Genomic DNA, 24,187 nt, shown 5'->3' on the forward strand with positions numbered 1-24,187 from the left:
ACAGTAATGTCCTAGGCCTTCACAGTCAGTCACCACTCACTCCCTGACTCACCCAGAGCAACTTCTAGTGCTGCAAGCTCCATTTATGATAAGTGCCCTATAGAAGTGTACCATTTTTAAAATTTTTCATATTGTATGTTTACTGTACTTTTCCTATGTTTAGATACACAAATTCTTACCACTGTGTTATAACTGCCTACAATATTCAGTACAGTCATATGCTGTACAGGTTTGTCACCTAGGAGTAATAGGCTATACCATATAGCCTAGGCGTGTAGTTAGGCTACACCATCTAGGTTTGTGTAAATACTCTACGCTCAGTGATGTTTGCACGATGACAAAATTGCCTAGTGATGCATTGCTCAGAATATAACCCTGTTGATAAGTGACACATGACTGTAGAAAGATCCAAGGAGCGTCTTTGGTTTCATAGATGATGACAGGGATATTTATGTTTATAGATGATTGATCAATACTGGCAACAAAACCATCACATAATTAAAAACCCTATCATTTGTGTTTTCTGTCTTTAATTTGTTCAAAACAGCCCATTAAATACCAATTATTCTCAAGATATGAAACCTATGGATTCTTCAATATATAGTGGAACTTTGTAAATAAAATTCATTGTTGTTGCTTTGTTACCGTAATCTACTGCACCTCCAAGAGGGAGTATTATAAATATTCTAAACATATCAACCTAGCACATTGAGGCTCCATTCAAGCCCACCTGAAGCCCCATTCAACCACCAGACTCCAGGTGACAGGACTATGGCCACACCAGCCAATAAGATGGTGAAGGTTGGAGGTGGCCAGCTCCTCACTCTCAGTGACGTGCGAATCCAGGTGATGACTTCGGCAGACCAGAAAGCACCTGCTTTCCTCTCCCCACCAAATCTTCACAACCACATGCACAAACTTGCGAGATCCAAAATTAATTTGTATAAAATATTGAACACTTCCACTAAGCATCAGATATGTTATCTTAAGAAACAGCACAATGAAGCTACTGTGTTTTTCAATGTGTTCATCAGATTGAGTAGAGCCTGGAGCAAAACCATGAGGACGGGATTCTCTAGCTGGCAGACTCTGTTAGATCACAGGACAAAGAAGCTAGAAAGGAGCCTGTGGTGACTGAGGGTTCTCTTGGGAGGGATAGAGGGGAGGCAGAAGGGGGACAAAGAGACGTTCTAGGTGCACTTTGCCCGCTTCAAAACTTTGTCTTAGAAGTTGGGCTAGTAAATAACAGGTAGAAGGTCAACGGAATGAAACCCCATCATCTCTGAACCAACCAGTTTGGGGTGCAGGGAGGTGATAAAGCTTTTAAGACAATCATTTGTTTCCTCTTTTCTGTTTAGTAGTCCAAATGTGCCTTTCCAGCTCATCTCCTGCCACTCTACTCCTTATCCAATGCTGGTCACCTTCCTTGAACACTCCATACAATTTTATGTCTTTGTGACTTGGCTCAGCTGTTTGCTTTCTCTAAAAAGCTCTTTACCACCCTATTTGAAAACCTCCACTCATCTTTTAGAACCAAGTTCAAAAGTGTCCTCTCCTGTGACATCTTTCTTGGGCAGATCAGCCAGTTCCTCCACCATGTTTCTAGTGTATGTCTTACACATTATTGCCTTGTATTGGGATTGTTTGAGTGTTGTGTTCCCATTAAGGTTGAACTCCTAGAGATTAGTGTTGGCATTTGATCATCTTCGAATCCTCAATATTTAGCCCACAGTAGTACTCCATATATGTTGAATTAACAAATGAATGAATGGGGCATTGCAATTTTTAAGAGAAGAGTATTAAGAATTATTAGCAGGTGAGAAAGTTCCAAACAAGGGACAAATCAAATTCCAGCCACTTTCTTACAGTGGTTCGTCTTTCATTTCCAAAACTTTTGATTCTCAACACTTCCACCCTTTTCTACATCAGAGCTGTAACCCAGACAAGTTCAAGGCTTAGAAAAATCTGTGGGAAAAGCCTTGGGATCCTGATGATTTGGAGATGAACTTAAACTTCAGTGAAGTACAACACTGCCTGCTCATCTTATTTCTTTATCCATTTAACAGAGGGTTTACCTCTCCAAGCCCAGCTGTGGCTTGATCTTACATTTTCTTCATACATGCTTCACACCTGTTAACCACAACACTGAGGTTGCCCGTCCTGGCTTCATCTTGCTCTCTGACTGTTGCTGTGATGGTGTAACCGCGACTCTGCAGCTGCGACGTTGGCAGCCATTGCAGAGACTGGGACCAGGCCTCTGCCCTTGGGGAGCTTCAACAGTCACAAAGGCCTGGGTGCAGTAGACGCTTCCCTTGCTCTTCCGGCTCCCACAGCCCTCTGCTCATCCTGACCTTGTAAAGTCTATCACTCTTCATTGTAATAAGCTTATATGTTTCTATTGTCCTCACTGGACTGTAAGTTCTGTGAGAAAAGGGACCATGCCCTCCTTACTTTTGTTTCTCTCACACTTACCAGTGCTGCTATTGGAAGGAAAGAATGAATAATGAATGACTGAAGGGCCAAATGAATGAATGGAAATGTCCTCATTGAAATTATTTGTTGAAACTTTAAACAAATCACTCGTCATTCTTAATAAGTTACTACTCCACCCCAACATGATACTTTTGGTTTAGTGTATTGGCTGCTTTTTTCCTTCGCCCTGGAAACAAGTGATTTTTCTTGATTCTCAACAGCTTGGCTCTAATACAGAAATAGAAAAGAAAAATGTAGACACAGTATAAGCCTACTAATGGCTTCTTCTCTGAGAGCTGTCATTATACATCTCTAAATCACATTTAAAAACATTTGATTTCCTCAGTCTCTCAGATCAGTGTATCTGAGACACTGTGTGAACAATGGGTATACTGCTTAAGTATTTGAGTATATCAAATTCCATTAATGCCATGGGTATAATGATGCTGCATTTAAAACATACTACATGCAATTTTGTCATTTGAGGAATGGAATACTTCTGCTTTTTTTGTGTGTCTTGAGGGGTGTGTGTCTCTTTGGAATCTTTGAGAATATTAGACCATGTACTGAAACTTTATCATACATTTTAGCAATGAGGATGCCAAACAGATTATTCCTCCCGCTTGAATTATCTATTTCAACTCACCTAAATTTAACTCTCCATTTCCAAGTCACAGAGTGCTTATGGGTGTGGTGAGGTGGGAGCTGAGGGCCTGGGCTTAAACCAGCCTTAAGCTTGCTGATCAGTTTGGCCACAAATTATTAAACTCTTTTCATGTCTGCAAAACAGGGATAATATTATTGACTGCACAGGGTTCTTGTGAGAATTAAAAAAAAACATTGCATGTATAATGTTCTTAGCCAAATTTTGTGAAGCAGCGTTCCCTCTGTTGATGTTAGCACCCTACCTTTTGTATCTCATCTCCAACAGCCCTTCTTTTCCTGGTAGGGTGCACTGTGGTGTCAATACACAGATGTCACTTCCTATAGCACAGGGATATCTGGAGATGTGCGCTTCATGCAGTTATACAGTCAAAGGAAATGGTAAGAACAATTTTCCCATATTTTGATATAAAGCACTCTGAGGCCTTTTGCCTCTTCACTGGTGGCAGTATCTTGTTTCAGTCCAGAGATTTCTCTTCTTAGGGCTTAGCCTCTTAGAATACTGGTCTTCCTACTGCACCCACATTCCTTTTCTCCTAACCCTCCAGATCTCAGGAACAGGGGCTTTGCTTCTCTGCCAGCCACAGTGGAAATCACCTTCTCACCAGTTCAGCCAGGGTCCTTTGTGGGTTCTTCTCACAGGAAAATCTCCAGCTTTCCTAGCCCACACGCCACCCCTTTGATCCAGGGCTGCCCCCAGGATCACACCCTGAGTGTCATTCCCCTAAGCTCTGCCTGAGCAAACACTCCCGCCCTCAGATTTTCAGGCTCTTCTCGACAGGGTATTCTGCAACATCTCCAACTGGGTCAGTTTATCTAATTCTTCTCTGGACTTTCAGTTTTTCTAAAGACACATCTTAGCTTGTCACGGTCACTCTCGCTCACCATTTTAAGCATCTTAGACTCACTGGAAAATCTCTGACCTTCATAGGGGTAATAGAGATGACCACAGTCAAAGGCCTGTTTACAGCTAAACACCACCCTTGCCTCTGGAAGTTGGTTTCTCATTTTCCTTTACAAAAGTAAAAGCAGTTCAAGTGCACACTTATGTTTTGTTACATCCACTATTTCAACCTGTTTCCCTTCAACTAATAGTCAGTTTGGGAGAAAGAGGATTTCTAAATTTAAAATAGTTTTTTTCTCTTTAAAAAAATTTATTTTCAAAAATGCAAAAAATACAAATAAACAAAAATATATTACATAATCCCATAAACCAGGCCTAACCACTGCCAACTATTTTGTTTGATATATTTTTCATATAAATCTATATATCTATATCAATGCTACAAAAATCTCCATATAGTTTGTTTTTTAAAATCTTTAGGATATTAAAAATGTCCTGCCATATATTCAATTAAGTTTGGCAAATGATCACTTCTTGTCACATGATTTTTTAAAGTTTTCTTTAAATAGCATGAGAATGTACTTATAGGAACTGCTTAACTAATAAATCTCTTATTGTAATCAAACTAGATTAAGATTATTTGACTTAATAAAATGGCCTTAATTTTGGTAAAAGTGCACAATAAATAGGTTTATAGAAATATAAGTTCTACTATTAGGAAGTACTTAACAAAGGGTTCCATTCCTGTCATCCATAGTATTTACTCTTGCAGCATTTGCCCCTTACCTGGCTCATATTCATGAGTTATTCATGAAGCAGCAAACTGTGTTGGCTTGAATGTGTCAAGTCTTAGTTTATGGATATACTTGCCCTTTTAAAAAATAAGAAATAAACAAAAGCTTCCCCAAGGAAGATTCTGTTTTGTGTCCTTTATTATCTTTTCAAGTTCTTACCTCATGGTCCTTTTACTGACAAACTACTGATGAGGATTGTTCACATGAGCTGCCTTCACTTCCTTTACTCCCCAATGCCCCCTTAACCCTGGACACTTAGGATTCCTCTCACATTACCCTGCTGACACTAGGCACCTGCTTTTGCTAGGACAGAGGTTCGGCTAATTCTCACCGAGACCTTCAAACAATATCTGGAACTCATATGGTAACCTGTAGTGTTAGGGACCCAGGCTCCTTCTAGTCACAGTTTCATCATCCCTGTTCACATGATCTGAATGTTTTATCACCATGTCCACACTCAGGGGAAAGGGAAGAGGAGGGCCCTCCATCCCCAGTAAAACTGCTGTCATTCATTTCACTTATCCATAAGATGTAATTGTCTTATATATTTCTGCATTATTATTTTGAACAATCTGTAATCTATTAGGTCAATTCATAATAAGAAAAAACAAAATATGTTATGGTACTTATTTCTTTTCTAACGCTCTTCCTTTCCTTATGGAGATCCAAGTTTCTGACCTATATCACTTCTCTTCTCTCTGAAGAACTTCTTTTAATGTTTCTTACAAGCTAGATCTACATCAATTTTTGTTTGTCTGAGAAAGTCTTTCTTTTTTCATTTTTTTGGAGGATAATTTCACTGAATATGGAATTCTAAGGCGATGGGTTTTTTTCTTTCAACTCTTTAAATATTTCATCTCACTCTCTTCTTGCTTGCATAGTTTCTGAAGTCTAATGTCATTCTTATCTTTGTTCCTCTATAGGTAAAGTGTGTTTTTTTTCTCCCTTTGGCGCCTTTCAAGATTTTCTCTTTGTCTTTGATTTTCTGCAGTTTGAATATGATACATGCAGGTGTGAATTTTTTGGTATTTATCTTGCTCAGTGTTATCTGTGGTTTGGGAAATTTTAGAAAAGTTTCAGTCATTGTTACTTCAAATATTTCTTCTGTTCCTTTCTTTCTTCTCCCTCTGGTATCCCCATTACACATATGTTACACATTTCATAATGGTTTCATTGTTCTTGGATATTCTGTTTCATTTTTAAAATCCCTTTTTATCTTTGCTTTTCAGTTTAGGAAGTTCTTATTGACACATCTTTAAGCTCAATGATTCTTTCCTGTCCTGTCTAATCTATTGGCACTCTTCATTTCTGTTACAAGTTTTCAAAAAATTTTCTAGCATTTCCTTTTGATTCTTTCTTAGAGTTTCCATTTCTCTGCTTATATTATTCATTTGTTCCTTCTTGTTGTCTACTTTTTTTATTGGACCTTTAGCATATTAATCATAGTTATTTTATAATTCTCTGTCTGACAATTCCAAAATCTGCTCTATCTGAATTTGGCTTGCTTTGTTTCTTCAGATTGTATTGTTTTGTCTTGCCTTCAGTATGCTTTATAATTTTTTTCTTGATAGCCAGACTGATGTATCAGGTAAATGGTACTGAGGTAAATAGACCTTTAGTGTGAGCTTTTATGTTTAAATGGCTAGTATTTAGGCTATGCTTACTGTTTGCTATGGCTGTAGGTATCAAAGGTTAAAATTTCCCCTAGTGTCCTTCTTTTTGTCTCCTCTTTTGTCTTTGGATTTCCCTAGAGACTCCTACTCACACAGGATCTTAGATTAATAGTTCTTTCAGCTGTAATCCCCACATGAAAGGTTAGAGGGGCTGAAGTTGGGTATTTCTCCTTCTCCAAAGTCAGTTAGGATCTGGTAAAACTCAAACCAGTTAGGCTCTAGTAGGAAAGTTTCCCTTGAGAACACAGGCCTTATTGTTACAGAGAACAGAATGCTCTGGGTTTATATCAGAATGGTTATTCCCCATTGGGGAATAACCATGATTGGTTACTACCAAATCATGAGGGGATTTTTCTCTGAATTTCACCCTGAGAACCTTATGGGGCTCCTAGAAGTAAAACTGATGAAATTGTGGGGACCCCTAAGGCTGGACCCTGCCCCCAGGCATTTTTATCTCTCAAAGTAGGCCAAGGCTCAGTTTCCAGCAATTCATCAATTATCTTTGAATATTCCACTAGTTGCTATCTCCAGCAGCAACCTCTGCTCCCATTGTGCTGTGATTCTCTGTCTTTGCCTGTCTCTGCAATTTGGGGAGAAGCTGTTTGCCTTGTGGCCTCAATTATCTGAGGATCTAGGAAGAGCTATTTGTTTTCAGTTCATTCGGCTTTTTTCTTATTGTGTGGACAAAGTGAAGAGTTTGAAGCTCTTTATATGTCAGACCAGAAATCAGAAGTCTTGAGCATTTTTCACTTGCTTATTATTCATTTGCAAATCTTCTTTGGTAAAGTATCAAAATCACTTGTCCACTTTATATTGTTTTGTTTGTCTTATTGAGTTGTAAGTTTTCTTTATATATTCTGGACATATGTTCATTTTTAGATATATTATTTGCAAATATTTTTTCCATTCTATGGTTTATATTATCATTTTTTAAATGATGTTGTTTAAAGAGGAAAAGTTTTTAATTGTGGTGAAGTCCAAGTTACCATGTTAAAAATGGACTGTGATTTTGGTGTCTTATTAAATAAATAGTTGCCTAACTCAAAGTTACAAAAGTTTTTGCCTGTGTTTTATTCTAGAAGTTTATAGTTCTAGTTTTACACTAGGTCTATGTTTCATTTTAAGCTAATTTCTGTATATGGTATGAGGTAATGGCCTTTATTCTTTTAGATAGATAGATAGAGCCAATTATTCCAGCTCCATTTTTTTTTTTTTTAAAGATTGTTCTTCCCCTCACTGAATTGTTTTGGAATCTTTGTCAAAAATCAACTGACTATAAATGTATACATTTATTTCTGAATTCTCCATTCTTTTACATTGATTTGTATATCTATCTTTATGGCAACATCACATTGTATTAATTTCTGAAAATTTTAGTAAGTTATGAAATCAGATAGTATAAGTCCTCCAATATGGTTCTTCTTTGCAACTTTTTTTTTTTTTTTACTATTTTAGTTGTATTTCACTTTTATCTAAATTTTAGGATATGTTTGTCAGTATCTATAGAAAATCTACTGAGATTTTCAGAGAAATTTTGTCAACTCTGTTGCTTATTTTAGGGAGTATAGCCATCTTAACAATATTAAACTCTTTCAATTCATTAACATGGTGTAATCTATTTCTTTAGATTTTTAATTTCCCTCAATTATCTTTTATAGTTTTTGGTGTATAGGTCTTATCCTAAGATACGACTATCTTAACTTTATTCCTAAGAATTTTATTGTTTTTAATGCTATTGTGAATGGAAATGTTTTCTTAATTTTAGTATTATATTTCTATATTGACCTTGTATCCCGTGGCCTTTCTAACCTTATTTCTGAGTTCTTGTATTTTTGTTTTGTTTTTACTAGGTTCCCTAGAGTTCTTGTAGGGTGGAGAGGAAGGAGAAGTAGGGTTCTCCTTGAGAGACAGTCCCTGCCTATCTAATATTAGCCCTAACAGCTCTAGCTTACCTTTTATATATGTTGAGGTTCAGCTTAAAACATAGGTTGAAGGCCAGGCATAGTGGCTCACACCTGTAATCCTAATACTTTGGGAGTCTGGGGCAGGAGGATTGCTTGAGTCCAGGAGTTTGAGACCAGCCTGGGCAACATGGTGAGAACTGTCTCTACAAAAAAAAGAAATAGAAAAATTATCTGGGTGTGGTGGCACATGCTTATAGTCCTAGCTACTCGGGAGACTGAGGCAGGAGGATCGCTTGAGCCCAGAAGTTTGAGGTTGCAGTGAGCTATGATGATGCCACTGAACTTTAGCTCAGGCAACAGAGCAAGACCTTGTCTATCACACATAAAAAAAAGTTGAATACAAATAATCTATTTTAGTCTCCTTTCATTTTGCAGGTGAGGAAACTAACTGATTTCAGAATCCCTGAGTAAATTTGGTGTGTAATTTTAAATAAAGTGAAAAATTACAAAGGCAAAGTAAAGTATGACATGGATATACAAAAGAAGTAAGCGAATCAGAAAAATGGCACTCAGTCTTGTTCCTAATGAAACATTTTGTTCTCTCATTATAAATATTTATTCATGGCAGATACAACTATTCAGCTTTATGCAAATTTCCTAGAAGAAAAATATGTAGATTTGTCATTTTTCTTATCTCAAATTGGAGCTGCATTTGAAAAGGTTAAAAGACTCCATAATTACACTGTTATTAAATGTCACATGGACTGATATCATGCAGGTTAGGCCAAGTGGCTGTGTAACTCGAGTGTTAGTTATTTGCAAACCTGCTCATATGAGACCCCCAAGGATATTATTACTGAGGTACCAGCTCTTCTCCTGACTTCATTGCTGTTAGTGTCAGCAAAACAGTGTATCTCTCTTGTATCTTTCCTGTCTATTCATAGAAAAAATAATATTAGTTAGCACTATTCTAGCTTTTCATGTATGATTGCTTCTACCTTTGAGCTTCTAACTCATGTAACATTTTAATAATCCTTTTAATGTACATAGCTCATTTGAAATGCATAGTAGCCACTTATTAACTCTCTTTGGCGGAGAGAAGTTAGCGAGAGCTGAATGCCAACAAGCTGAGAAGGAAAGCCACCAGGACTCTCAATTATTAATAGGAGTTATACCCAGAGACTTTTTGACACTGGATACATAATAGTGAAAGGTCTTATTTTAAAATGGCATGAGACTGACAGCAAAAAAAAATGTTCTGAAAATCCCAAGTAAAATGATGGCAACGAGAACAGAAAATAATGTGTATGTTTTTTAAATACTTAGAGAAATCTGCCACTTAATCTTGGAAGAAAAACTAATCAAAGTTGTTACACAGTAATTAGAAACCATTGAATTTTTGTCATTTACCTAACTGTATTTATACAGTGTAGTCATTAGTGTCTTTAATAGGATAAGAACAGAACAAAATTGCTACTTGTTATAAAGTATAAGGTAAAGGTTGCTATTTTAAATTCTACCACTTTTTGTTGTTATAATGGCAAAAAGGTGCCAGAGAGCATCTGCAAAGAACAAATAGGGCTAATTGCTACACGAGATACTACAAATTTTAATTAACATAGTATGAGTCTTTTTGCGTAGAAACAACTTTATAATTGGGTATTTGTGTACCTGACAAAATATATGACTATTGCCCTCCATTGTGTCTTAAAACAGAAAACTTACACTCTGAGCTCCAGAATAATTCTTACAAATGTATTGCTCATTCAGAGAATCACAACATATCATAAATTACAAACGTAGAACATGCGGAATATAAATATAACTAATATATTTTAAATGGACTGCACAAAACAATTTCACCTGTCATTTTAGAACTTAAAAGCATTTTGGTAGCTTATGGTGGCCCAAGTCTCATTAAGATTATGTGCACTGAGGCCTTCCTTTTCTTTTGATCAGTTTAGTTCCCTTGATCCCAAAGCTGTGTACACAATTTATTTATTTTTGATGATGACAGTAGTGTTTTTCCTATTAACAAGCATTTTAAAAAATACCTACTGTCTTTTAGTATCGGTTATGAGGAGAGGGCCACTGCCAACCATCGTGCATTCGGAATGGGGCTGTCTCTGAAGAGCAGCATGCTTCATAGCAGGAAGGACAGAAGTCTGGAGCTGGGGGTCAAATCTTACTGACACAAGCTTGGGCACATTAATCTCCCCTTAATTTAGTTTCGTTGTCTGCTCACTGGGATAACACCACCAACCTCATGGGATTATTATAAGATTAAAATGACTGCATATAAACATTAAGACTTGACTCCTAATAGGCACTAAATAAATGCTCACTATGCAGTAACAATGCTTCGCTCACTACTGGAACAGGACTGGGAGATAAAACCTTCGGTGGGAAGAGTGAGGAAATAATGACAATTCTCTTTAGCTCTATTTCTTCCTTGCCTGCTGTCCTCTTTGCATTTCTCTATTGTGGCAAGTAGTAGTAGCAAAGGGTGGAGGAGGCTCTGGAACATTGCGGAGAGCCGCAGCAGGCTCCAGGCTTGTCTCAGTGCTGGTTTCAGGATTTCAGTGAAAGGGGTGAAGTGGGTCATTGAGTTTACTGTTCAGGCCAGCTCACCAGGATTGTAAAGCAGACAAAGATTGAATCAGAAGCTTTAGTCAGGAGTGTAGATTATGCAGTATACTGCAAAGCCCTCTGTATTACATTTTTTTAAGGAGTCTAAGAAAAGCAATCTGTGACAAGATGGGCTGTAAGTCCGGAATTCTGAATTTCAACATGAGACTATTAAATTAGTAAAGACATTTAAAAAAATTATAAAACCACGTGTGGGTGAGACAATGGGTATGTATGTTCACTCATACATTAATGGTGACATTAAAAATGAGTAGTCTTTCAGGATAGTAAATTAGGAAAGATTTAGAGGAAAAAAATTCATAAAACCAATCATATTGGTCAAGACTTCCTTATATAAGTAAAAATCGCATTCTTCTGTAATTTTGAAGGATTGTAGAGTTGTTCACACTAGGTTAAAGATTGGGCTTTTGACCATCTAAGTCCTATATCCTACACCTCAAGATCCAAGAGAAAGAATATCTTTCCCTCTCCAATTTGGACACAGATTGGACATACTCAGCTCACATGCCCTTCCCCTAACCCTCACAAACCAGTCACTGCCCAGAGGAGTACAGGACAATGAGAGACCAGTGAGGGTGAGCACCACGAGTGACCACCCTCCCTGGACCACTCTCCTGGTGCACTCTCCAAAGGAAAGGGGATGATGTAACAGAAGACAGGAAGCAGGAAAGTGTCCCAGACAAAATAAAATAGCTATTGTGGTTTCATATTCTAATAATTCACTTTGCTGTGATAATATTATTCCTGATAATATATCCCCAAAAGTAAGTTGAAATGGTGGGAGGGGGAGGTTTTGTGTGATTACTGTGCCAGCACATTGTGGCTATGTACGTTTTAACAGGAAAAAAAAAACCAAAGAAATAAAACTGGAAATGGCCCAAATGCTGAGGAATGCTCAAATTCTGAGGAATGGCTAAAGATACTTAGGCATATTGCAATAGGAAGCCATTCTATCCAATTCAATTTGTTAAAGATTGAGAGTGTACTTTGTTCAACAGTTAGAAAGTAGGAATATAAGGATGGATAGAACATGGTCCCTGCCCTTAAGTGGTCACTACGTGGCATTAATGGTAACAACAATGGACATTTCTGAGCACTTACTGGTTGATAGGCAATGTGCCAAGTGCTGCATTTAACCCTCTGAACAATATATATATATATATATATATATATATATATATATATATATATTTTTTTTTTTTTTTTTTTTTTTTTTTTTTTTTTTGAGACAGAGTCTTGCTCTGCTGGCCAGGCTAGAGTGCTATGGCATCAGCAATCCTCCTGCTTCAGCCTCTGAGTAGCTGGACTGACTACAGGTGCGCACAGCACCTGGCTAATTTTTTTCTATTTTTAGTAAAGACAGGGTCTTGCTCTTGCTCAGGCTGGACTTGAACTCCTGAGCTCCAGCGATCCTCCCACCTTGGACTCCCAAAGATCTAGGTGAACAATATTTTGAGAGAGGCACTTTTGTTATATTCCATTTTATGGATGATAAAACTGATTTTAACTTCCCAAAGGTCACATACTTAATAAACAATGGCAATGGGACTCCATCTCAGACATTCTAACTCTAAAGCTTCTAACTTCACAGCTGACACTGTAGTAGAGGTTTAAAACAAAATTCAGTAGAAACACCAGGGAAATGATTATTGTTTTGCAGCTTTTTGACTTATAATTTGACATTCAATAAGCTGCATATGTTTAAAGAATACCATTTGATAAGCATTGAAATGTACCTGTGAAGCTATCTGACTTGTTTTATATGACTATTGATTAATGTGCCTTTCTAGAATTTTATATTTGTCTGACTTCTTTGGTGTAACCTAATTATATTGAGATCCATCCATATTGCTGCATATATCAAAAGTTTTATTAATTTTATTCCTGAGTAATATTCCATTGCTTGGATATACCACAGTATGTTTATCCATTCACCAGTTGAAGGGCATTGGGATTGTTTCCAGTTTTAGGCTACTATAAATAAAACTGCTATGAACATTCATGTTCAAGTCTTTGTATGAACATATGCCTTCATTTCTCTTTGATTAATACCTAGGAGTGGAAAGCTTGGATTATATGGTAGGATTATCATTTAACTTTTTTTAAAGTTAAAGTTTTTATCTTGAGATAATTCTAGATTTACATGCAGTTGCCAGAAGTAATACAGAGATCCTGTGTACCCTTTACTTAGTAAGAGGTAACATAGTAATAGTATGTTACCCCAATAGTAACATCTTGGAAAACTATACCAACCATATAAAAAGCAGAATATGGACATTAATGGAATCAAGATACTGAATGTTTCAATCACCATAAGGATTCCTCATGTTGCCCTTTTATAGCCACACCCATTTCACTCTTAACTCTTATAGTAATTTATGGAGTCATTGTTATTATGAAATTTTGCTTTGTGCAGAATTTATTTTGGTACAAGTTATATGAACATGACTTATTTGGAGAATCTGGCTTTTTCCCCCTCATGCCACATTTGCCATATACTAAATTCCCACATCTATTGGACATTATTTATGGATTATATTCTGTTCCATTAATATTTCTATTCATACATTGTATTATTTTTAAATGTTGATAATGTTCATAATATTGTCCTTAGAAATGAATGTACATCTATCTTCTCTCCACACCTTATCATGAAAAAAGATAAGTAATTTCTCAACTTTGTATTTTAATAAACCTAAAGTATCTGTCTTTCAAATACACTAATACCTATTACTGAGTGTTATATTAATATTTATATTAGATCAAAATAATAAAAACTGTAAAAGCAAAAATAATGTAAAAACCAAGTATACTACGAAATTTTTAATATTTTAGCATCGGTGAATGAACTCACAGTACTATACTTAGCTACCCTATTTAAGACCTCTAACACAACAAAATATTTTTGTAGTTTTATGGTCTTCTCCAAGGAATGATTGGTAATTATGTTTAGTGCAGCAAACAGTGATTTTTGTGATTGCACTGCTGCTCTAATTCATTAAGACTGAGCTAGAATGAGCTTGCACAATTTTGAATTAGACTGCAAAAGGGTACAAGGGGTAAATGAACCCTGGAACCTTTTCTAGAATGGCATGTGAAAACCCAAAAGGTAACCTTTGTTCATGGTCATTTGCTCAAATACTGAAGAATTAATTATGTTTCTGTTCCTTAGGAGATGCATATGTTAAAATTGGAGAATAAATCTTTTTTTCATAACAGAGTCAATAACCGTGAATCATCATTTGTCTAAAGATCTAATTGTTGGTAAGAATAGACTATTTTCCATGGCCTCCCCAGTGTGAGGGTTATGCTCCCAGCAACAATCTCAAGTCCTTACCCTTACAGTGTCATATTTTAGATGAGCTCTTTGTATTAAAAACATATAGCTAGATTATATTTTGAAGTCCCAATTTGATAAATTTAGTATTTTAAAAGATGAGTTTAACCCATTTTTATTTATCATGATCACTCATATATTTGGACTCATCCTACCCTATCATATTGTATTTTCTACTTTCTGTGCCTTTTCAAAAATTTTTCCTCCCCCTACTTTGCTTATTTATTTATTTAGGATTGATTGGAGTTTTTTATTCACTTTTCTGTCCCTTACTGATTTGGATTTATTGATTCTACTTGATTGAAAAACTAAAATTAATCACTGTCTCTTCTTCCTTAATGATGTAAGAACTCTGATTACCACAAGCCCCTATCACCTGCCCCTCTTCCGTGTTATTTTTGTTATTTCCTAGCTTCACCTTATTTTTACCAGCTCCATAATAGTAATTCTCCATTTCCTTCTTTTTTTATATAATCAATTTTTCATATGCTTTGTGTATTGTTTTGTTCATATTATTCTTGTATCTCCCACTTTACTCTGGTTTAAATTTCCTAAATTATATACTTCTTCCTAAAGTAGATTCTTTTATAAATCTCTCATCAGAGAGCAACAAATTTAATCTTTGTTTAGAAGGGATTTTATTTCTTTCTCACTCTTGAAGGCAGTTCATATGGGTATAGGTTTGTAGGCTGACATTATTTTCCTGCAATATTTTGAAATAATTATTCTATAATCTTAAGACAGTCAACATAAGAAGTCTACAGTAAAAAAATTAGTTGAATTTTTTCCATTATAAACATGATAAATCTCATTTGTTTTCTTCTAAGATTTTCTTTCTGTCTTTGGTATTTTGTACTTTGATGACAGTGTGTCCACTTCTGCATTTCATCTGATTTATTCAGCCGGGAACTTGGGTCTCCCTCAGCATGAAGACTCATCTCTTTTCTTCAATTCTAGAAAATTTGCAGCCATTTTCTCTTCAAATATTGCAGCATCTCTATTCCTTCTTTCTAGAACTGTTTGGAGATGTGTGTTTGACCTGCTAATTGTACTCTCATATCCTATAATCTCTTTTTTATGTTTTCCATATCTTTATTCTGCATTCTGTAGTAATATCCTGAGATCCATCTTCCAGGTCACTAATTCTCCTTTTTACTGTTTCAACATTTACTGAGTTTCAAATTACAATGGCTATAATGACTACATTCACTTCTAAAAATCTATTTGGTTCTTTGAAAGTTCTGCCTTTTCTTTTTTCAGGGGCTTATTAATAATCATGATTTCTGTTATTTCTTTAATCTCTTTGATCATTTTAAATAAATTCATTTTGTAGGCTTTTAGAGATTGCCTGTCATCTCAAATTCTTATACTGTTAGTTCTCTAGTTTATGTCTGATGACTCTTCCTCTTACTAGATCAACTCTTGTGTTGTTTATAAATTGTTACTGTTATCTTAACTTTAATGATATATGACGTATGATTTAATGCAGCCTAAAATGTGGAAAGGTCTCCAAGGAGCAATTTGTGGTTTCTTTTTCCCTGCTGTCTGTCCCAATTATTTCATTAGTCATGGACAATTTTTTAAATGAATGGCTCACACCATGAGGTAGAATAAATTCAGATCTTCCACACTGCCCACAGCAATGGTGGAGTGGTCTTAAGGTTTTAATTTCTTAGAGGAGACCATACCCTCCCACCTTCACAAAATCAGGTAGATGACCAGCTACTTTACATTTTCCCAAAACTTTGTGAGCAAAGCTTTTCTAGTCCCATTATTATAGAAATAGAAACTCTTTGGGTTTCCTGTCTTTAGTTGGGGGCTCATTCTAGTTCCTTATTTGTGCTCAAGACCCAAAGTTAGCCAAGTTCCCATAAAGGCATTAAACCTCATTCCCAGCTGTTAGATCTGATTTTGACTTTCCTTTCTGGTAATGGTCAAATGACTAAATCATTTGGATCATCCCTCCTGGTGAAGACAACTAAAAAAGTGCTAGAATAGAACAATAATATTCTTAAAAGCATCAAAATAAATAGATAAATAAAAGATACTGAGTAAATACTGGAGCAAGATCCACAGTAGAGGAAAAAATAGAGATTTGCTTTTGCCCCACGAGCATTTGCTAATCCAGAAAAGGTAGATGAGAGAACACAGAGAAGTATAATTCAGATTTCTCATCAAGGATGTACTTGGTGCTCCAGCTGCTGAGAGTGTTTTCAGTGGAGAGCCTTTGGTTCTTTTTCGGGGATTATCTCGGCTGCAGGGAGCCACCTAGCCAAGATCATGCCATTCCTAGCATGGCCCACATCTAATAATGGATTCAGATGGATATAAATATAAACAATGGATATGAAAACTTGGTAATTTTGTTTCTGTTTAATATAACACTGATGGGTCATTTCCATCCAGCTGTCACTGGGACAACATCACAGCTTGATTTTTTCATCTACCCAGTCCTGCTTCCTTCCCCTCCTTTTCAGTTTGTGTCTCAATGGCACTCCCCCAAAACACTAAGTTTTCATCTAGCTCTGCAGAATTATCAAAAGCATTGCTACTTCAAGTTGAGTTTTCTGTGATGCAAAGATTTTGATAGTTTTGAAGATTTAATGTAAAAAAGTTAAAGTCCAGAACTTAGTTAAGGATCATCTATGACCCAGAAAATCTCAAGTCCTGATATTGTAATAGAGTTATTTGAGATGGCTAATGCATTCAGGCACTTGACAACAACAACAACAAAATTGTAGAGGACTCCTACAAATCAGTAAGGAAAGAAAATGTATCACAATAGAAAAATGATAAATGACTTGGATAGGTGCTTAACTCAGTAGTCTTTAGGAAAATGCAAACTAAAACTATAATGAACTACCATTGGTCATCCACCAGAGTGGTTAAGATTTAAGAGTAGCCATACCAAGAGTAGAAGAGTAGACAAGGATGTGGAGCAACAGGAACTATCATGCACTTCTGCGGTAGAATAATTGGCACAACCACTTTAGAAAACTGTTTAGTATTATCCAATAAATTTCAAGATATGCATACACCATGATCCAACAATTTTGCTGCTATGTATGTGCACACTCTACAAAATTGCATGTGGGTATGAATCAAGAGATACATACAAAGATGTTCATTGCAGCCTATGAATTGCTACTCATAGTATTATTATTTATATTAGAAAAGCTAGAAAAATCCAAGTGTATATCACCATAAAAAGTATAAATTGTATCCCGTAACTATAGAATGTAAAACAAATTTATTTTACAGTGAAATAAGAGTGATAAAAAGAAATAAAATGCAGATGTAATTCAGATGCAACAGGATAGATAAGCTAACATAACATTTATAAATGAAGTCAGATACAAAATAATTCAATTTTTATGATTCAGTATACATTAAGTTAAAAAACAAAGCAAAACTAAATTTGTGTTTAGAGATACATATTTTATGTAGTCAAGTATAAAGAAAAACAAGGACATGATTACCATAAAACTCAGTAAAGTAGACCCTAAAGATTCAACAAAAATACTGTTAGAACTAATATTAAACAAATGCAGCAAAGTTGCAAAATAGAAAATCAACACACAAAAAACAGTAGTGTTTCTATACATTAACAATGAACAATCCAAAAAGAAAATTAAGAAAACAATTTTATTTACATTAAAAAAAACTTAGTAATAAACTAACTGAAGAGGCAAAAGACTCATACACCAAAAACTATAAAACATTGTTGAAAGCAACTAAAGAAAATGCAAGTAAATAAAAAGATATCATGTTCATGGATTGGAAGAGTAAATTGAAAGCAGGATGTCAAAGAGATATTTACACACCTATGTTCATAGCACCTACTCGCAATAGCCAAAAGTTGGAAGCAACCCAAGTATCCATCAATGAATGAATAAATAAACAAAACGTATTATACACATACAATGGTATATTATTCATCCTTAAAGAGGAATAAAATTCTTACATATGCTACAACATAGATGAACCTTGAAGACATTATGCTAAGTGAAATAAACCTATCACATAGGGTCAAATACTCTATGATTCCACTTACATGAATATTTAGAGTAGTTAAAATCATGGAGACATAAAGTATAATGGTAGCTTCCAGGGGCTGGGAAGAGGGGTGAATAGGTAGCTGTTGTTTAATGGGTATAGGGTTTCAATTTTGCAAGATGAAAAGGGTTCTGGAGATTGGTTGCATAACAATGTGAATGTACTTCACACTACTGACCTGTACACTTAAAAATGATTAAGATGATAAATTTTATCTTATGTGTATTTACCACAACTTTTAAGTCAGTATGGTAGTTACCTTTGGAGAAGTAGGAAGGGATTTTGATTAGCAAGGGGCATATCAATTTATGGTCATTTTATCCCTTTACTAAAATTTTAATTGACTTTTAGGAGGAGCTGAGGCAAAAACATGCATTTAAACTGTTGTAACCAAAAACAAACAAATGGGACTTATTAAACTAAAAAGCTTTTGCACGGCAAAAGAAATATTGACAGTAAATAGATAGCCTATGGAATGGGCAAAAATATTTGCAAACTATGCATCCAACAAAGGACTAATATTCAGAATCAATTATACAAGTAACTCAAAGAATTCAGCAAGAAAAAAACAAATAACCCGATTAAAAAGTGGGCAAATGATATGAATAGGCATTTTCCAAAAGAAGATATACAAATGGCCAACAAACACATGAAAAAATGCTCAATGTCACTAATCATCAGAGAAATGCAAAATTAAAACCACAATGTGATACCATCTTACTCCTATCAGAATGCCCATTATTAAAAAGTCAAAAAACAATAGGTGCTGGTGGGGATGTGATGAAAAGGGAATGCTTGTACACTGTTGGTGGGAATGTAAATTAGCATAATTTTTATGGAAAACAGTATGGAGATTTCTCAAAGAACTAAAAGTAGATCTACCATTCAATCCAGCAATCCCACGGCTGGGTATATACCCAAAGTGAAAAAAGTCATTATATCAAAAAGATACCTGCACTCACTCATATGTTTATTACAATTTGAAGTTGCAAAGATATGGAATCAATCTAAGTGTCCATCAACTGGTGGATGGACAAAGAAAATGTGTGTGTGTGTGTGTGTACATGTGTGTTTATGTGTAAATATAATGAAATACTACTTAGCCATAAAAGAGAATGAAACCATTGCAGAAGTTTGTTTGTTTGTTTAGGTGATAATACCCAAGTATCAACGTGGAAAGGATAGATCGAAATCAGAAAAATTGATAGTAGTAGAGACCTACAGAGAGCAGGTATAATAGTCAAATTTGAACACATTCATGTAGTTGGACCCCAGCTATTGGGTGTGGGCAGACAGGATCGAATGGAATCAGATGATTGGGTTATATGGCCTTTTAAGAGTATTTGCAAAGAATATTTCCCGCTATTTAGCAAGGAAATCTTTCTCTTCCAGTACCTCTAGAGCTGATACAATATACCAACAATCCAATCTGAAGAACATTTTGGTATGCTTATATTACTGTGTTTCTAAAGATTTTTCAATTTATCTGTATTCACTGTACCCCTCAGCTTCACTTCTATCAAGTATTAGAATTTAGATTGGATTATTTTCTTCCTTCCATATGAGTTCAATCTCAGCCTCAGATTATTTCAGGGCACTATCCAAACTATAGGTTTTGACAGAAAACAAGTGAAGTCCAGGTGCATTTTACTGGGGGAGGAGGAAATGTGGTAGAAAACTGGCAGACAGATGGAGAAAATCAGCTTTTATTGAGTACATCTCTAAAGCTGTGCTATTGATTTCAAATAGGTTATGTCATTTAATATTTATGGCAAGCTTATGACATATATATTATCACTTGATAACATTTCCAAAGTTAGCTAAGTCATACAGAATAAGGAAATAGAGTTCAAAACTCAGGGAGGTCTGTCTGTGCTGAGATTGTTTTCTGTCCTGCTTGGAGCATCAGCTTTGAGTTTATGAAGCTTGATTGTAAGCAGAAAGAAGTCAGAAAGGCCTTTGATTAGATAAGAATATCTTACTGGCCCTTCTCATTTCTTCACGTGCATTTTCCCAGTTGCTGTGGCAAAGATAGTTTTCTAAACAGAGAACGTGTCTCATGTTTTGCCAATAGGAAACGGGATTCAAACTCAACAGTTTGGCTTTGGTTCCTATCTTAATACTATCAGAGGACAGATTCAAAACCTGTATTTTGAAATTTGGGGTTGCAGAATAAAGCATCACGAATTCAATGATAATTATGTTTAGATATTAAGATTATTCTTGCTGCCAAATGACTAAACAAAATAGTGATGATCATTGAATTTGCATCAATCCAGACTTTGTGCTTACTTATTCATGAATGCTACACTGATTTTTACCCAACTCATAAAAGGTTTATAAGAATACAAGAGGAAACATACTAAAAAGTTTTAAAATATTTAGTACTTGAATGGCAAGTTTTCAAATTATGCTGGAAAATTAAAGTAATTTTTCGTGTTCAATGTGACAAAACTGCATTAGAATTTTGAAGTAGTTTGTTACTTAAAAGAGATAAAAAAAAAAAAAAAGTCCTGTTTGTGTGTTTAGAGTCTGCCTCCCTTGTCTGGGGATATGGAAAAAGTGAGTATGTTTCTGGATCTAAATAAAGCAAACATTTGCTGGAACACCACTTCCTCCAATTTATCTGTCCTAAGATGATCTATTTAGCTATTCTCTAACCTTATATGCCTACTTATTGTGAGGAGCACCTGATCATTCAGATGACTGTTAACTCCTTGAAGATAGTTCCAGGCTTTAAAATTCATTCTTTCCAGTACCTGGAGCAGTGTTTCTCAACCTTGGCTACAGGTAAGAACCAGTTGTGATGTTAATTTTATGTGTCAACTCAGGCTGTAGAGTACCCAGATATTTGGTTAAACATTATTGCTGGGGGTGTCTGTATGGGTGTTTCTGGATGACAATATCATTTGAACCAGTAGACTGAGTAAAGTAGCAAAGTAGTTTGCATGCCTTGTCCAATCAGATAAAGTCATGAATAGGATGAAAGGCTGAGTAAGAGAGCAATTTTTCTTTCTGCCTGTCTTTAAGCTGGAAAATCATTCTTCTCTTGCCTTTGGACTTAGGCCCACAGTAGAAATTATACCATCAGCTATCCTAGTTCTCATTCCTTCATACTTGGCCTGAACTATACAATCAGCTCTCCTGGGTTTCCAGCTTACAGACTGTAGATCTTGGCCTTCATGATTACATGACCCAATTCCATATATACATATGGAGGACCTAAATATATAAAAAGAAATACTGTGTTTATGGATTGGAAGACTTACTATTGTTAAAATGGCAGTACTACCCAAAGCAATCTACAGATTTAATGTAATCCCTATCAAAATTCCAATAGCCTTTTACACAGAAACAAAAAATCCAATCTTCAGATTCATATGGAATTGCAAGAGGCCCAAACTAGCCAAAAGAAGAGAACAAAGTTGGAGGACTCACATTCTGGATTTCAGAACTTACTACAAAGCTACAGTAATCAAAACCATGTGGTATGCTATAAGGATAGACATATAGATCAATGGAATAGAATTGACAGTCCAGAAATAAACCATATGTCTATGACTGGTTGATTTTTTTCATTTTTTATTGTGGTAAATACACATAAATTTTACTATCTTAACTATTTTAAGTGTACAGTTCACTGGTATTAAGTACATTTATATTGTTGTGCAACTAGTGCCATCATTCATCTCTAGAACACTTCTTACCTTGCAAAACTGAAACTCTACACCCAGGAAACAATAACTCCATATTGCTCCCTTCCCCAGCCCCTAGCAACCACCATTCTACTTTCTGTGTCTATGATTTTGACTATGTACCTCTTATAAGTCGAATCATAGAGTATTTGTCTCTTTGTGACTGGCTTATTTAATTTAGCATAATGTTCTCAAGTTCCATCCATGTTGTAGCATGTGTCAGAATATACATCTTTCTAATTTGAAAAAATTTTAAACCACTTTATTGAGATATTATTGACATTAAAAAGGTGTATGTAGTTAATGTTCACACTTTAATGAGTTTGAAAATAAGTATATGATAATGAAACCATCACCAAAAATCAATGTGAGAAACATATCCATCACCTCCAAATGTTTTCTCTTGCCCTCTTCATTATTATTATTATTGTATGTGTGATTAAAAACACTTAGCACATTTTTAAGTAAATAATACAGTATTGTTAACCATAGGTACTATGATGTACAGTAGATCTCTAAACATTCATTTTGCATAACTGAAACATTGTATCCTTTGACAAATACTTTTCCATTTCCTCTTTTCCCCAGCCCCTGGCAACCACCATTCTACTCTCTGTGTCTATGACTATCTTAGATTCCTAAAGTTTGACTATTTTAGATTCCTCATATACGTGGAATCCATGTAGCATTTTTCCTCTGTGTCTGGCTTATTTCATTTAGCATAATGTCTGTCTTGTTGGAAATAACAGGATTTCACTTTTTTAGGGATGAATAATATTCCCTTGCATGTATACACCACATTTTCTTTATCCTTCATCTACTAATGGACATTTAGGTTGTTTTCATGTCTTCGTTATCGTGAATGCTGTAATGAACATGGGAGTGCAGATATCTTTATAAGGTGGTGACTTCATTTCCTTTGGGTATATACTAAGTAGTGGGATTATTAGGTCATATGATCATTCTATTTTTAATTTTTTTAGGAACCTCTGTACTGTTTTCCACAATGGCTGCACCATTCTACATTCCTACAAACAGTGTGCAAGAATTCCTTTTTCTTCACACCCTCACCAACACTTGTTATTTTTTGTCTTTTTATAACAGCCATTCTAACAGGTATGTGGTGATGGCCCATTGTGGTTTTGATTTGCATTTCCCTGATGATTAGTGAATATTGAGCACCTTTTAATATACCTGTTAGCCATTTGTATATCTTCTTGGAGAAATGTCGATTCAGTTCTTTTGCCTACTTTTTAACCAAGGTATTTGGTATTTTGCTATTGAGTTACAGAGTTATGGAGTATTAATGTCTTCTACTATTACTGTATTGCTGTCTATTTCTCCCTGCACATCTGTTAATAGTTGCTCCATATATTTAGGCATTCCAATGTTGGGAATATATTTATATTTTTTATATCTTCTTGCTGAATTGACCTTTTTATCATTATATAATGTCCTTCTTTTTCTCTTATTACACTTTTGTCATAAAATCTATTTTGTCTTAAATAATTATACTCATGCCTGTTCTTTTTTGGTTACAAAAGTATAAAAGTTGTATAAAAGTTGTGAGGATCAAAATGGAGTCACACGTGTTAGAAACCCTGAAAAATGGAGCCAGTGAAGGCCACAAAGGGAGGGTTCTCATGCACAAATGCCTGATAACAACAACTATCACAAAGGACCGCAAAAATCACAGCTTGCACAATGGTCATTGCCACCTTACACACAAAAAATTACTTTTGCAAGGACATCTGTCCAGCAACTCTCCATCCAGCCTCAAACTGATGCCACCCTTATTACTGATCCTTGTAGCCAAGAATAGTTGATTCAAAAATTATATAATCCTTCTCATTTTCCCTTTAAAAACTTTGTCTTCCTTAAACTCCCTGTATGCACACATAGTTTACTATGGCAACATATTTCTATTGCAATGTCCATTCCCAAATAAATATTTTCATTTAGAGAATCTCTATCAGTTATTTAGGTTGATGTAATTTGGTGTCCAGAAGGAAGACAGAAGCATGCTCACCTTGCACAGATTGTCAGTCCCTGGTATCAAGTGTGATACCAACTGAGACTTTCGCAGTCTTTGCTCCCATG

This window comes from Microcebus murinus, chromosome 6, assembly GCF_040939455.1.
Source record: "Microcebus murinus isolate Inina chromosome 6, M.murinus_Inina_mat1.0, whole genome shotgun sequence".
Lineage (NCBI taxonomy): Eukaryota > Metazoa > Chordata > Mammalia > Primates > Cheirogaleidae > Microcebus > Microcebus murinus.